Source organism: Ictalurus furcatus, chromosome 10, assembly GCF_023375685.1.
Source record: "Ictalurus furcatus strain D&B chromosome 10, Billie_1.0, whole genome shotgun sequence".
Classification (NCBI taxonomy): domain Eukaryota; kingdom Metazoa; phylum Chordata; class Actinopteri; order Siluriformes; family Ictaluridae; genus Ictalurus; species Ictalurus furcatus.
Window position 1 is genome coordinate 31,293,508 of NC_071264.1, and position 17,093 is coordinate 31,310,600.

The window sequence follows — 17,093 nt, forward strand, 5'->3', positions numbered from 1 at the left end:
AATGTGCTGTCGCTCTTTATTATTTATTTTTAGTAATGTAATGGAGTAATGGCCTTCGCTTCAGAGCCATTATTTATGTTTTGAAAATGGATATTTCATATCGCATCCTTTCCCTCAGCCATCTCAAAACCAATAAAAGAGGCATAAATTTGTCCGGTCTCGGTGAATACGTGTTGCGCGCTAATGTACCCGGATTAACTCAACTGTAAATTGTCTGGTCTGGATGGCTGTCTCGCTAAAAGTTCCCTCTCATATGATTCATGGCTCGGGATTGCTTTTAACTGCCATCGGCGAAGCAATATGGGGAAATGTACAAGGTGATGCAAATGGCATTAGCGGGAGAGGATGCACAGGAGCATGTAATGCAGTCAATACTACATTAACTACTGAAGCCCAATTACAGCAGCGCAGCAGCAGAGTGGCTTTTAGGAGCATTAGGACTTACAGAGGAGGAGAAAAAAAGCTTAGATCACCTGCTGCTCATTGCCTAAAAGCTTCACCCTTTATGTGCTGGGGCCGACCAACTGCGCTGGCATTTGGACACACACACACACACACACACACACACACCTACCTGGATACTAAACCACAGTGTAATCAGTGTGTATTGTTGTATGGTTGTGTTTGTGTGAAAGCAACAGGATGAATGTCAGCGTGAAATCATCAGCGTGGTCGTGTTTTACACAGCACTCTCTCACAATCTCAACACAAACGCAAACAAGATCATTTACATTTACATTTATTCACTTAGCGACGCTTTTATCCAAAGCGACTTACAAATGAGAAAATACAAGCAAAGCGATATCTGAAGCAGAGAACAATACAAGTAGAGCTACTGTACAAGATCCATTCACTGATCAAGATCAGTGCTCTCACTTCACTTGCTCAGATTTCAGACTTGGATTCATAACTAACGCCGACAGAAACGTGGTCTCTCCGTCACACGCGGGCCGCTGAGTTTGTAATCTAGGTTGTTCAGTCAGGGAGAGAAAACGAAACCTCATTACAGCTACGTTGTCCTACGTATCGAGACGTCCCGTAAATGAACGTTTCTGCTTATGTGTTAACGCTGGAGGAGTTTTCTGATAAGGTCAAAGTAATAAAGTTGACAAAATCACACAAAATAGACTGTGATATTGTTTTACTTATAAAAGGCCTGTAAATACATGCGACAGTAGGACAAACGGATACGGCAGGACGGAAGCAGTAGGACAGACGGATTACGGTAGGATAGACAGATGTGGTAGGACAGACGGATTACGGTAGGACAGACGGATACGGTAGGACAGACAGATTATGGTAGTACAGACAGATACGGTAGTACAGACAGATTACGTTAGGACAGGGATACGAGAGGACAGACGGATACAGTAGTACAGATGGATTACAGTAGAGGACAGACTGATTACGGTAGGACAGATGCCTTATGGTAGGATAGATGGATATGGTAGGACAGACAGATACGGTAGGACAGACAAATTACAGTAGGACAGACAGATACTTTAGGACAGACATATACGGTAGGACAGTAATATACGGTAGGACAGACAGATACGGTAGGACAGACGAATTATGGTAGGACAGACATATATGGTAGGACAGATGAATTACAGTAGGACAGACATATACGGTAGGGCAGACAGATTTGGTAGGACAGACAGATTTGGTAGGACAGACGGATACGGTAGGGCAGACAGATTTGGTAGGACAGACAGATTCAGTAGGACAGACGGATACGGTAGGACAGACATATACGGTAGGACAGACAGATACGGTAGGACAGACGAATTACAGTAGGACAGACATATACGGTAGGGCAGACAGATTTGGTAGGACAGACAGATTCGGTAGGACAGACAGATTTGGTAGGACAGACGGATACGGTAGGACAGACAGATTTGGTAGGACAGACAGATTTGGTAGGACAGACAGATTCGGTAGGACAGACAGATTCGGTAGGACAGACGGATTCGGTAGGACAGACGGATACGGTAGGGCAGACAGATTCGGTAGGACAGACAGATTCGGTAGGACAGACGGATACGGTAGGACAGATCATTAGAACATGAACATTAAAATGATCTTGTTTTATTTTAGTCGTTATTGTTATCATGCAGAATTTTTCGGTCGATGTCCCAACCTAAAACCACAGACATTCGGAGCGGTTGTTCAGGACAACACGCCTGCGGTCACATGGACGTCTCGTCTCACTTCCCGCTTCTCGGTGCAGAGTATTTTACATTTTATTACAAGCCTCTGCTTTCACGCCTGATCAGCGCTACTGCATCGAGTTTGTGTCGTAACATCACAGCATTTCTGCTTCACGTGTGCACTGCCGACTCTAACGTGACACGTCAGTCTAATCTACGGAGCGCCCGATGACCTCCTGATAGCACGCGGTATATTTACATTTCTCTTCTGCACGTGAAAAGAACGTTTCAAAGTGACCAGATTCAGACGTTTTTACTCCTCGAGAGAATAATTAGCTTGTGGTTTCAGACGTGTCGCGTGATCGCGCGCACCGCCGCGCTCTCTATCACCCCGCGGATGGAGGAAGGAAGATAGAGAAGAGAAATATAATTTCGTTTCTGACCCTACACGCCGTCACGTCTGTCCAATCAGATTTGTCCGCTCACAAAGCATGTGATTGAAAAGCGACGTTTCAGAAGAACGCACGGCGGAAACTGTAATAAAACTCGCCTGTGCTTCAGGCTCCCATTTTTATTTTGAAATAATAAGAATCGCTTCATGCTTTACTCACGTTACCATGGTAATTCTGTCTCATAGCGATGTTATATTGATTTAGGAAGTGGACAGTAATATTTCTTTTGTTATTTTCCTCCTTTCTCTGAGTTGATTTCTAATTTCCACTCGGAGATTGCTTTCATACATTCCTTAAGTCTTTTTTCCCCTCTCCCTGCAATGTAATTTTCTCTCCTGGTATTTGCTATTTTCTAAGATTATTGGCTTGGTTTTATTCTAAATTAAACTTTGCCAATTTCAAATATTGAAATTACATCAATGTTTTTTTCTCGCCTCGGGTCTCGCGCAATATTACGCCTGCATTCAGGACTTAATACTCGTGTTCCCTGAGTTATATTGCATCATCCTGAAAAGGCCTACAAAACACTTTCCATCGTGTGTGTGTGTGTGTGTGTGTGTGTGTGTGTGTGTGTGTGTGTGTGAGAGAGAGAGAGAGCGAGAGAGAGAGAGAGAGAGAGAGAAAGCGATCCTGTCTATCACAAGACATCAGATCTCTATCAGACCTGTGCTGTCTCACATCAGTGACTGTAGATGCAGATCATTTCTATCATCTCACTTCTCCTCAAACAGAGGGAGATGAAGAGCGACTCGTTCGTGAAAGTGAACCTGCTGTGTAAAGGAACCGGCCACTCTGTCCCGGGTTTTAACACGAATAACTAGAAGTATACAGACACACACACACACACACACATCTTGCTGCATGCTAACAGCGGCTCCTCGGAGCTCCGCGGTCATTATCGAGGCAGCAGCGAGACGAGACGTTGTTTCTGAGCCCCGTGTTTAAATCACGATGATCTCGGACGCCTCGAGGCCCTCACACCTGACCACGAGCGCTGAAACGGAAAAGGAAGACAGAACGGTGAAGTCTTCCTGCCTCTAAACATCGTCTTAAAACCATCAAACGCTTCAGCTGGAGTTTTTTAACCGCACCGCTCGGTCTGTGTAAGAGCAGGGGGTTCTGGGAGACGTGACGTGAGGTCCCGGTGGATTTGCTGTGAGTAATAGTACACGTGCTGAGTGTGACGAGAGCGATACGGCGCCGTATTGATGATTTTACAGTAGCTGGTTTTTAATTTACTTTCCTTTGCTCTTTAGACCGCACGTTATTCCCACGAGTGTCCTCGCTCTCGCTGCCACGCTCTCACTGCAGGGTTGAGTCGTCTCGCCCACTGCCGTGTGTGTGTGTGTGTGTGTGTGTGTGTGTGTGTTGATTTTCATTGTTTTCTACGTTTACCTTCCTTTTCATTCGTTTTTGATAAAGTTCTGGACTGTGATTGGTCAGGAGGTGGTGATTAATTCTCTAGAACAGCAGGTCATGGAAGGAGTCTCCAGTGTCAGCGCTGTGTAACAGTCAGAGGTGAAGCTGTAAGATTTCCACGTTTTATTATTGTCTTGTTGTCTTATTTACTTCAAGAGGGACAGCGAGGCAGTGAGACAGAGAGACAGCGAGGCAGTGAGACAGCAAGGCAGTGAGACAGCGAGACAGTGATACAGCGAGGCAAGGAGGCAGTGAGACAGCGAGACAGTGAGACAGCGAAGCAGTGATACAGTGAGGCAAGGAGGCAGCGAGACAGTGAGACAGTGAGGCAGTGAGACAGAGAGACAGCAAGGCAGTGAGACAGCAAGACAGTGAGACAGCGAGGCAGTGATACAGTGAGACAGCGAGGTGGAGTTTCGGCTCTTAGTAAAGTCTGAAAGCTCGGTGCTCACTGCTCTGATCGTCTCCGAGAGAAACGGCGTGTGGGGATGTTTAGATCCGCAGAAACCGAGTGAAGTCATTGCTGCATGTTTATGAGCGAGTGATTGTGTTATGAATCATTAATGTGGAAATGTGTTAATGTGTGTGTGTGTGTGTGTGTGTGTGTGTGTGTGTGCACGACTTTCCATCTTGTTACAGACTGATGTGCGGTTCTGCCTATTAGCTGTTAAAAGGGCCGTGTTTAATCCAACCTGAAGCACTCCCCAGACACAGACACACACACACAAACACACACACACACACACATTCTGCTTACTTACTATCACTGCTGCGTTTGCAAATGTGTGTGTTTAAAAGTGTTTAAAAAGATCAATTTATGTAGTGTACTCTCTCTCTCTCTCTGTGTGTGTGTGTGTGTGTGTGTGTGTGTGTGTGTGTGTGTGTAGATTTTGTAGTCAGTCACCCGTTGTGCTGTTGATTTGTGTGTTTTTCAGGAGAGCTGTTAGGGATTAGTGAAGGAAGGGAAGTGAATTATGAAACAGGAAGTGCTCTTCTGCCCAGGACGCGGTTTAAATTTAACGCTGCAGGAGAAACTCGGACGTGTTCTTCAGAAAGTTCCTCGACGTTCCTGCAGAATACAACGTTCAGATGCAGCGACTCTGTTCACTCTACACATGCCGGCGCTAAAATATTACCCGTGATAGATCACATGTGAGAGAATCCTTTCGTGTGTGTGTGTGTGTGTGTGTGTGTGTGTGTCGTAATAGTAAAAATAATAAAGATTAAAAACATTTTCATATATTAAAATATACAAATATTACAATATAAAAACAAACAAACAACAAATATAAATCTATACATGCAGATGAATATTGTAAATGTTGCAGTATTTTCTTTACCAAAGCACACGGGAAAATAAACCTAAACTAAAGTTTATATATTTGTCCTAAATATTGTAAATACACCGATCAGCCATAACATTAAAACCACCTGCCTAATATCATGTAGGTCCTCCTCACCTTGTGCCTCCAAAACTGTGGGATCTGGCACCAAGATGATAGCAGCAGATCCTTTAAGTTCTGTAAGATGGAAGGCGGGGCCTCAGTGGATCGGACTTGTTTGTCCAGAACGTCCCACAGAAGCTCAATCGGATTGAGATCTGGGGAATTCGGAGGCCGAGTCAACACCTTGAGCTCTTTATGTTCCTCAAACCGTTCCTGAACGATGTCTGCAGTGTGTCTGTGGACAATATCCTGCTGAAAGAGATCACTGATGTTAGTGAACACCGTTACCATGAAGGCGTGTACTCGGTCTGCAGCAGTGTTTTGGTAGGTGGTACGTGTCAAAGTAACATCCACGTGAATGCAGGACCTGAGATTTCCCAGCAGAACATTACCCAGAGCATCACACTTCCTCCACTGACACGCCCACTTCCCATAGTGCATCCTGGTGCCATCTCCTCCCCAGGTAAGTGCCGCACACACACACACACACACACACACACACACACACACACAGACACACCCGGCCTCCACATGATGTAAAAGAAAACGTGATTCATCAGACCAGGCCACCTTCTTCCATTGCTCCATGGTCCAGTTCTGATGTTCACCTGCTCATTGTAGGAGATTTCGGTGATATACAGGGGGTTAGCATGGGTGCTCTGACCGCTCTGCAGCTACGCAGCTCCATACGCAGCTCCATACGCAGATCCATACGCAGATCCATACGCAGATCCATACGCAGCTAGCTGTGACGCTCTGTGTGTTCTGACTCCTTTCTATCAGAACCAGTGTTAACTTCTTCAGCAGTTTGTGCTACAGTAGATCTTCTATGGGATCGGACCAGACGGACTAGCCTTCTCTCCTCACACACTTCAGTGAGCTTTGGGACTCCATGACCCTGTCACCGGGTCACCGGTTCTCCTTCACTGGTCCACTTTTGGTAGGTTCTAACCCCTGCATACCGGGAACACCCCACGACACCTGCTGTTCTGGAGACGCTCTGATCCAGACGTCTAGACATCACAATCTGGCCCTACACTACACTAACACACACTACCACTACACTAACATTCACACTACACTACGACTACACTCACACTACACTACCATTCACACTACACTAACACTACCACTACACTAATACTACACTACCACTACACTACACTAACACTACCACTATACTAATACTACACTACCACTACACTACCATTCACACTACACTAACACTACCACTACACTAATACTACACTACCACTACACTACCATTCACACTACACTAACACTACCACTACACTAATATTACACTACCACTACACTAACACACACTACCACTACACTAACATTCACACTACACTACCACTACACTCACACTACACTACCACTACACTAACATTCACACTACACTAACACTCACACTACACTAATACTACATTACCACTACACTACCATTCACACTACACTAACACTACCACTACACTAATACTACACTACCATTCACACTACACTAACACTACCACTACACTAATACTACACTACCACTACACTACCATTCACACTACACTAACACTCACACTACACTACCACTACACTACCACTACACTAACATTCACACTACACTAACACTCACACTACACTAATACTACACTACCACTACACTAACATTCACACTACACTAACATTCACACTACACTACCACTACATTCACACTACACTAACATTCACACTACAGTAATACTACACTACCACTACACTAACATTCACACTACACTCTCACACTACACTAACACTCACACTACACTAATACTACATTACCACTACACTACCATTCACACTACACTAACACTACCACTACACTAATACTACACTACCACTACACTACACTAACACTACCACTATACTAATACTACACTACCACTACACTACCATTCACACTACACTAACACTACCACTACACTAATACTACACTACCACTACACTACCATTCACACTACACTAACACTCACACTACACTACCACTACACTACCACTACACTAACATTCACACTACACTAACATTCACACTACACTACCACTACATTCACACTACACTAACATTCACACTACAGTAATACTACACTACCACTACACTAACATTCACACTACACTAATACTACACTACCACTACACTAACATTCACACTACACTAACACTACCACTACACTAACATTCACACTACCACTACACTAACATTCACACTACACTAACATTCACACTACACTACCACTACATTCACACTACACTAACATTCACACTACAGTAATACTACACTACCACTACACTACCATTCACACTACACTAACACTCACACTACACTAATACTACACTACCACTACACTAACATTCACACTACACTAACATTCACACTACAGTAATACTACACTACCACTACACTAACATTCACACTACACTAACACTACCACTACACTAACATTCACACTACACTACCACTACATTCACACTACACTAACATTCACACTACAGTAATACTACACTACCACTACACTAACATTCACACTACACTACCACTACACTAACATTCACACTACACTACCACTACATTCACACTACACTAACATTCACACTACAGTAATACTACACTACCACTACACTAACATTCACACTACACTACCACTACATTCACACTACACTAACATTCACACTACACTACCACTACACTAACATTCACACTACACTACCACTACACTAACATTCACACTACACTACCACTACATTCACACTACACTAACATTCACACTACAGTAATACTACACTACCACTACACTAACATTCACACTACACTACCACTACATTCACACTACACTAACATTCACACTACAGTAATACTACACTACCACTACCACTACATTCACACTACACTAACATTCACACTACAGTAATACTACACTACCACTACACTAACACTCACACTACAGTAATACTACACTACCACTACACTAACATTCACACTACAGTAATACTACACTACCACTACACTAACATTCACACTACACTACCACTACACTAACATTCACACTACACTCACACTACACTATCACTCACATTCACACTTAAACCTAACTCTCTCCTGTGGACTGCTGGAGCTGATAATGGAGTGGCCATTCCATTTAACTCTTGAGTTCTCCTGCTACATCAATAACCGCTGATGGTGTGTCCATTCACTCGGAGAGATCGCCTCACTGCTGTGGAGAGGGACACACACACACACACACACACACACACACACTACTGATGTGTGTGTGTTAAGCCTCTGGTATACTTAGTTTTTTTCCACGTACGCTAGCTTATACACACAGTCGTACTCATGGCCTTTCAAAGTATACTCCATTAGACATGTTCGCACACACAGGCTGTCGACGCATGTGCATTACGATAACTTGCACTACCCCTCCTGGCCTACAAGAGTCAGTACAGAGCAGTAAAGCTGGTCTTTTGGTGTGAAGGACAACAAAGAAGAATCACAACAACATGAAGAACAATGCTTGTGTAATCTCTCGCCACGATTAGCACCCGTATACACATCCTTATACTCTTTAAGGCTAGAATTATACACATGCGGGTACTTTCTAACCCGCACTCCTTTCTGTCACTTCCGTTTATTCCGGTTTTTCTTCAACTACCTTGAGAATCAGTGGCCAGTGGAGAATCAGTGTCAGTGGAGAATCAGTGGCTCACTGCTGCCACTTTGTGGAACAACTAAATAGTGCAAAAGAATTAAATGCGCATGTGCGACCGGTTAGAAAAATCAGGTGGCGCGCGTACAATTCGCTGATGATGTCACGCTGCTGATGACAAAATTTGCGTCACGCGTAGTGTACGCTGCTCCTAGCGTACGCGAAAAAGTGAAGCATACTTTCTACTCTACAGAAGTTGTGCAGATTCTTTGGAAAGAGAAATGACCATCAGTTTACTAGAAGCGTGTAAGTGACGACAGGAACTCACTCGTATCACTGACATTAACTGTAATGTAACGTAATGTTTTTTTAAATAAAAGAACTGTAATTGTTGACAAATGGCCGTAACATAAGAGTGTTTCCATCCAACATTAGCATTAATTTGCACTTCTGAGTGAGCGCTTAAACGAAACGGGATCCGTCGCACCCCAATCTAATGGCTCCCACAGCGTAATGTTCATTATTCGACTTTAAATTGGCCCAAATGGGGTTCCGCTCGCATGAGTTCTCCGAGTTCTGCAGCTCTGAATGCCGCACCTGTCTCCTGACATATTCTTCTGAGATAATAACTGAACGGTAATTTCTAGCAAGAGGGGAATTTCACACATCACTTTTCTAACCTTGGGGCTGACACAAACTTTTCAGAGGCCTACATTTACGCTCAGACGAATGCATTTTTAATGTTGACAAAAAAATAGTTTTGGGCTTGATTGCTCGTCCAAGGTATTTAAAAAAAAAAAAAAAGAAGATAATAAAGAGGCTGAGGCAGTGCTAATGGTTGTCAGAAATCATGAAGTGGCAGATAAGATTGTAGCGCTTTTTTTCTCTCAAGGTCTGAAAAGATTTATGGAATAGACAAATTTATTCCTGTTATTGAAATGCTGATGTGGTCTGAAGGAGAGGATGGAAAAAAGGAGTTGTATTTGTATTTATATATGAAGAGAAGATGGATTTATCAGTCAGAGCTATTGAGTTGTGTGTGCTTGGCTCTAAATGAGAATTTTCTTGTAGAGTTTGAGATCGGATAATGATTGGATGGATGAAGGTCACGTTCCGGCTTCTTTTACCTACATTAAAGGTCTGATTAGTTCTTTGTGAAACTCCCTGGTGTGTTAGTGCAGAATGCCGATTCATTTTCTCTCTGCTTTCTTTTCTTTTCTTTGCTCCATTTCCTTTTTTATTTATTTATTTTGGAGCAGGAACGACGGCTCACTTTCTCGGTTACTAATAATCGTCACGCTAACAAGTTGCCTTCTGTAACAACTTTTCTTTTTTCTTTTTTTTGCATGGATTTCTTTTTAATTAATCCCATCTGAATAAATTAAAAATAATAGTGAGGTATAAAAGTGTGCCGTGTTTTGGGGGAACATTATAAATGATAAAATATGTGCACAGATGCGCGCTAATGAAGTCCCATTAACTGCGAGCAAAACGTTCTCACCGGCTGACAACGTGCTCGGTCTGGAGAGGAAAAAAAGTCTGGAAAGCTAGTGAGAAGCAGGGGATCTGAGCGCTGACTTCACGTGTGAGAAACGGAGGTGTGACGTGATGGAAACGAGCGGCCGGGCCGAGAGAAAAGCGGCCTCCTGTTCCCAGACTCCCCACGCTGCGGCTCGGTGTTATCGCAGGCCCTGGCGCTGCTGCCTCTGTTGGGCCGGATCACGAGTAATTATGCAGCGGGGGGAGGAACAGTGGCTGCCGACCACAGGGGTCAGGACACTTGTAACACGTGAAAAGAGCAATTATTCCAGCAGACAAAACCCTCCTTTATCCCGGGCAGTGCCGAGGTCAGCGTGAGGGAGCGAAGCAGCTCTGTTTCACTGGGGCTTATTAGCGGCAGCAGGTCTGCTGAAGTTTAGTGAAAATGCATTGCCTTAATGAACCCCCCCTTCTCTTTATTCTGAATAGCTGCTTTCTCTTTTCTTTTCTTCCTTCCTTACAAGTGCTAATGTGTCATAATTAGAGGGTGTGACAGTATAAAACGGCGTACATTCTCTCTCTCTCTCTCTCTCTCTCTCTCTCTCTCTCTCTCTCTGTTCCTCTGTTCTTTGTAAACCCAGGCAGAAATGAGAGGAAATCGTTTTCCGACGCTGTTTTGATTGCTTTGATTCTCTGCTGTATTGTTACATGTTGAATCCACATCAAATTTAAAGACAAGCTGTAAGCAGTCTCCAAAATAACACAACAAACCCAAAATTGGAGCTTATCATGAATTAAAACTTACGCTACACCTAGACCCAAAATTCTGCCAAGTACCTGTGAATGTAAGGCTGGAAAACCTGGGAATCTGTTCCACGTCCTGGCCACGTGAGAACGGCATCCAGTCAGTCCCGTCATTGTGATGACAGAACGTGAGCTTTATTGCTGTGAATCGGCTTTCCGGCTTCCCGTGTTACAGCTGGCGTATTCCTGAAACCATCAGCAGATGCCCCGTGTGCTGTGTTTGCTGCTTGAGCGAAATGATCGTCTACAAGCTCAATTACGGTAATGACGGGAGCTGGTGGAAAGACGCTGATTCCTGCAGACAATGGCAAGACATCTGCCTGAAACTTCTCATTATCCTCTACTGATGATAAACTCCAGCCGGAATTGGCATGGATACTCATTTACGCAGGGAAAAAAAGTGTTCACTCACAAAACTGCTTATTACTGCTTCCGTTCAGAAGTCGGAATACTGAAGTGAAGAGTAAGGAATATTCAAATGTGTTTAATAATACAGGTTACTGAAGTGGGGAGCGGGCTGAAGTGTACGGGATACTAACATGGAGTGTAGGGAATACTGGAGTGTACAGAATAATGCGTGAACAGGGTCGAGAACACTGAAGTGTATGAAATACTGATATGATGTATAGGAAGTGTGTGGAATATTGAAGTGTGTGGAATATTGAAGTGTATGGAATACTGAAGTGTATGGAATACTGAAGTGTATGGAATACTGAAATTTGTGGAATACTGAAGTGTATGGAACGCTGTACTCTTGTGTTTAATAGAACAGTGTTACACAGCCAACACAACATACTATTATTATATTAGATATCAGAGAAGGGGGGCAGGTGGCTTAGCACGCTTGCCTCGTACCTTTGTGTTTGGGGGTTCGATTCCTGCCTCCGCCCTATGTGCATGGAGTTAACATGTTCTCCCTGTGCTTCAGGGGTTTCCCTGGGTTAATCCGGTTTCTTCCCCTAGTCCCAATGCATGCGCTGTAGGCTGATTGGCATTTCCAGATTGTCTGTACTTTGTGAATGTGTGTGTGTGCGATTGTGCCCTGTGATGGATTGGTACACCGTCCAGGGTGTCCCCCGCCTTGTGCCCCGAGTTCCCTGGGATAGGCTCCAGGCTACCTGCGACCCTGTAGGCTAAAATGACACCATAGCAAGTAGAAATACCTTCAATATAGAACAAATATATCTAGTGTTTCTTGGACGCATGATGGCTTAGTGGTTCACCTCACACCTCCAGGGTTGGAGGTTCGATTCTCGCCACGGCCCTGTGTGCATGGAGTTTGCATGTTCTCCCCGTGCTGCGGGGGTTTCCTCCGGGTGCTCCGGTTTCCTCCCCCAGTCCAAAGACATGCATGGTAGGCTGATTGGCGTGTCTAAAGTGTCCGTAGTGTATGAATGGATGTGTGAGTGTGTATGTGATTGTGCCCTGCGATGGATTGGTACCCCGTCCAGGGTGTACCCCGCCTTGTGCCCCATGCTCCCTGGGATAGGCTCCAGGTTCCCTGTGACCCTGAAGGATAAGCGGAATAGAGGATGGATGGATGGATGGATGAATATCTACTATTTCATATTAAAAGATTACAATAAAGCATTATTAAACCAATTTCAAACCATGTGTACTTATTTCAAGCTTGAAGTAGTCTTACTCTATTGGCTGATCATTTTGCACATTTTTAGCATTAATTTCTTGAAAGAAGCAAACTTATCTGCCAATAGAGTAAGAAAACTACACGCATGAAACCAGCAATAATGTCTAGAAATATGATCTAATATTTGCTTTATTGTAATCTTATAAGAAATACTACGTAAACGTGACTATATTCAAGATATTTTCACTCTCTAAGATGACATTTTTTGCAGAGAATGGAATATGGATGGATGGATATCAAAGGAAAAGGAATAATTTCACTTAACCCTTTCCCATTTTCCCATTTCCTCATGAAATGCTCTGTGTAGAATACTGATTCTTCCGTGCAAGTGTGTGTTCGGAATACTGACATGACTTTTTCTTGTACATTTCATTTTACTCTTGGTCCAAATCCTATCAATCAGAATGCTTATTGTTTGGTAGAAAGACTTTAAAGAGACAAACAGCTCATCACAATCTGTATGAAACCGGGTAATCCTGTAATATCCACTGAAAGGCAAAAATGACGTGATAATATATGGAATACCGTTCTTCCATGTTAGCTAGGCTCCAGCTACAGCCTCATATCTTCTACCAATCACTGAGACTGAACATTCACTGGATTACATCCATCTCAGGTTTATTACTATTATCTGTTATTTTCTGTTAAAAAACAAACCCTCTACAGATCCTCTTCCCTGCTCCACATGATCACGTGAACAGTGCTATGACCTGAAATGCAAACTCCGGACCGAATTTTTGAGGAGATCTTGATATGTAGATGTTTAAATTAACTTGTGTGTTGAGTATTACAACATTTTAGGCAACTTGGATTGTTAGTGATATATTAATATTTATACTGTCTATAGTATATAGTGAATATTTGCTTTGAGGTCATGTGACCACGAATCACACATTGCATCACTTCCTTCCTCTCAAAAGATCAGTTTCTTCTTATTAAAAATATGATTCTTAAACGTAAACATAGTGTATATAGAGACGTCTGTGTGCGCATCCTGAGCCTTGTCTTGTGATGGAACGTTTAATTCGGAAATTTCAAAACACTTAATTATTTAAAATAATTGATATTAATATTAATGATTATACCATACTACACAGAGACATCTCTCTCTCTCCCTCTCTCTCTCCCTCTCTCTCGCTCTCATTATCTGGTGTTTGTAAAGGCATGAACACACTGCTGATGTCAGAACCACAGTTTGTCATACATGAAGAACCTCCAGCAGGAGATTTGCGCCACACGACTGCGTTTAATCCCAAACACATGCACACTGCTCGCCTCTGACACTCGGCTCTCTGCAAATCACTCGCGCTTTCTTTTAGACACTAACATGGATTTTTCTTTCTAAAGTTTTGATGCTGTTTATTATAAATAGTGAGGAACTGAATGTGTTTATTGTTCAGTAATGAGACTGAATGAGGAGAAACACATTGTCTGTTTAATTCTATAAATATTTACACTTGAGTTTGTTGATGCTTTGAAGATTTTATTACATCATGTGCAGGAGAGGAACTGGAGAGGAACTGGGGAAGAAAAGAAAAGGAAATAAACTGGAGAAGAACTGGAAGGGAACTTAAGAGGAACTGTAGATGAACTGGAGAGGAACTGGAGAGCAGATCATTCTCTCTTCATTTCCTTTCTGAAGATACAATGAAGATGTGATAATTGTGCTGTGATGCATTCGGGCACCTTGAAAATCTTCTCTTTTTTTTATTTTGTCTACTTTCAGAACCTTAAATTCATCAAAATGTTACAGCGCTGATTAGATTTTTTTGATGGCACCAAAAACTGGTGTTCTACACACAGAAATCAGATCCGATCTGCAGTGGAAAGTACACGCTCGGGCATATTTCAATGCAAAAACAAACATTTGTAAGATATAAGATGTTTAAAGACGGTGATGGATAGCAGACTGCACGGCAAGTATTAATGTCAGATTATTAGTTTTGTTTGTCTGGTGGAGATGATGACTTGGCAATGATGAAACTCTCTTAAAGAGATAAAACGCTTTTCCTGGTAGAATATGAATCACGATGCTGGCCACAGGATGTGCTTTTTTCCCCTCACAACATGGAATGACCCGGGAAGGTCAGCAGCTCTTGTATCTGTTAAATGGATTGGATTAAGTGGGAGCTGCTCCTCGGGTATAGCCCATCTCTCTCTCTCTCGCTCTCTCGCTCTCTCTCTCTCTCTTTCTTATAAAAAGAAGAACACAAAAAGGACATCTCTGTGTATCAGAGCAGCATTATGTTTCACTGTGTGCTCTCGTTCTATGACGTTCTGTCAGTGTTTAGGTTTCGAAACAGGCTGCAATCAACAGTTTTTATAGAACACAAAAATGTTTGTTTTCAGAAAGAGGTAGCAGTTAGATGATTAACTACAAGAAAATCTGAAAAAGAGAGACAGAGATACACATAAAGAGAGAGATGAAAGACAGTAAAGAGACAAATAAAAGGCTGAATGGTTTGGATTAAGTGGGAGGAGAGAGAGAGAGAGAGAGAATAAGGAACGAGAGACACACATAGAGACAGACAGAAAGAAATGGAGCAGGTTTGTATGTAGGTTATACTGAGTTATGTGTCAGTTTATTGTGCAGTTGAATTTGTGAAGAAGAAGGTGGTGAGAGTGGTGGTGATAAAGGTGGAGGTGGTGATGGTGATAAAGGAGGAGGTGGTGGTGGTGAGGAAGGGAGTGGTGGTGGTGGAGGTGGTGAGTAAGGAGGTGGTGGATGGTGGTGGTGAGGGAGGGAGTGGTGGTGGAGGTGGTGAGGAAGGAGGTGGAGGTGGTGGTGAGGAAGGGGGTGGAGGTGGTGAGGAAGGAGGTGGAGGTGGTAGTGAGGAAGCAGGAGGAGGGGGTGATGGTGAGGAAGGGAGTGGTGGTGGTGGAGGTGGTGAGTAAGGAGGTGGTGGATGGTGGTGGTGAGGGAGAGAGTGGTGGTGGAGGTGGTGAGGAAGGAGGTGGAGGTGGTGGTGAGGGAGGTGGAGGTGGTGAGGGAGGTGGAGGTGGTGAGGGAGGTGGAGGTGGTGAGGAAGGAGGTGGAGGTGGTAGTGAGGAAGCAGGAGGAGGGGGTGGTGGTGAGGAAGGGAGTGGTGGTGGTGGTGAGGAAGGAGGTGGGAGGGGTCGACCTTTGTGTATAATTAGTTCTCTTATTTAAAGCAAAGATTTTGAATAGAATAACTAATTAGCTGTCATAAAAGGCAAATTAAAGATTTTCATGCCGTTCCTCAGGGAACTCAGAAGAGCCTGATTCCTCGGCTCGCTCGCTTACACACACACACACACACACACACACACACACACACACACACACGTTTTTACCCCTTTTCCCTCCCCGAGCAGCTCTCTCGCTCCTCATTAAGACTGTTTTTAGTTGTGTAGAAGGCTGACAGCGGACTGTGTTGGTGTACCTGCAGCGTGCTCCGCTAACAAGCCATGAAATGCAGGTAGAAAGCGAGCGCCCTCAGCCAGCTTCAACACAGAGCCCTTTTAGCTTCATTTATGCTGAACGCTGGTATTTATAGCAGGTTTTGTGATCCTAACGTGCCGGCTTCAAGAGGCCCGTTTCTTTCCCGGGGGGAGTCTGTGGGGATCTGGAGGAAAGGAGGAACTAATTGATGGTTCCTATCAGCAGTGCTGGACCAATTAGCTTCTCCTTTTCCCCTCGTCTGATAAAGGAACAGGACGGGTGAATACCACGACTTACTCACATCCGCACCATAAATTTAACTAACAAGCTCTTTTCTAAGCGCTCTCTCTCTCTCTCTCTCTCTCTCTCTCTCTCTCTCTCTCTCTCTCTCTCTGTCATTCCCTCCGTGTATTTATTCTCCCAGGTTTTTACGGAGGGAGGTGCTAATTATATTACATTCTCAGCACCACTGATGGCTTGATTGTTCTGAATAACTGAACAAATCTGCTGCTAGTAAAAGCTTTTTTCTGTCTCTTGAAGTTAATAATAAAAAAACGCAGCTTTTTACGCATGTTATGAAGAAACCGCAAAGAAGCGTAAACTCCTCTGTCCTGAAAAATTC

At 43.5% G+C, this 17,093-nt stretch overlaps 1 protein-coding gene across 1 annotated transcript in view; it reads left to right on the forward strand.

The window, feature by feature from the left end:
* Nucleotides 1–17,093, forward strand: part of lmo1 (LIM domain only 1) — a 29,061-nt gene that overhangs the window by 1,567 nt on the left and 10,401 nt on the right. The window lies entirely within an intron of this gene.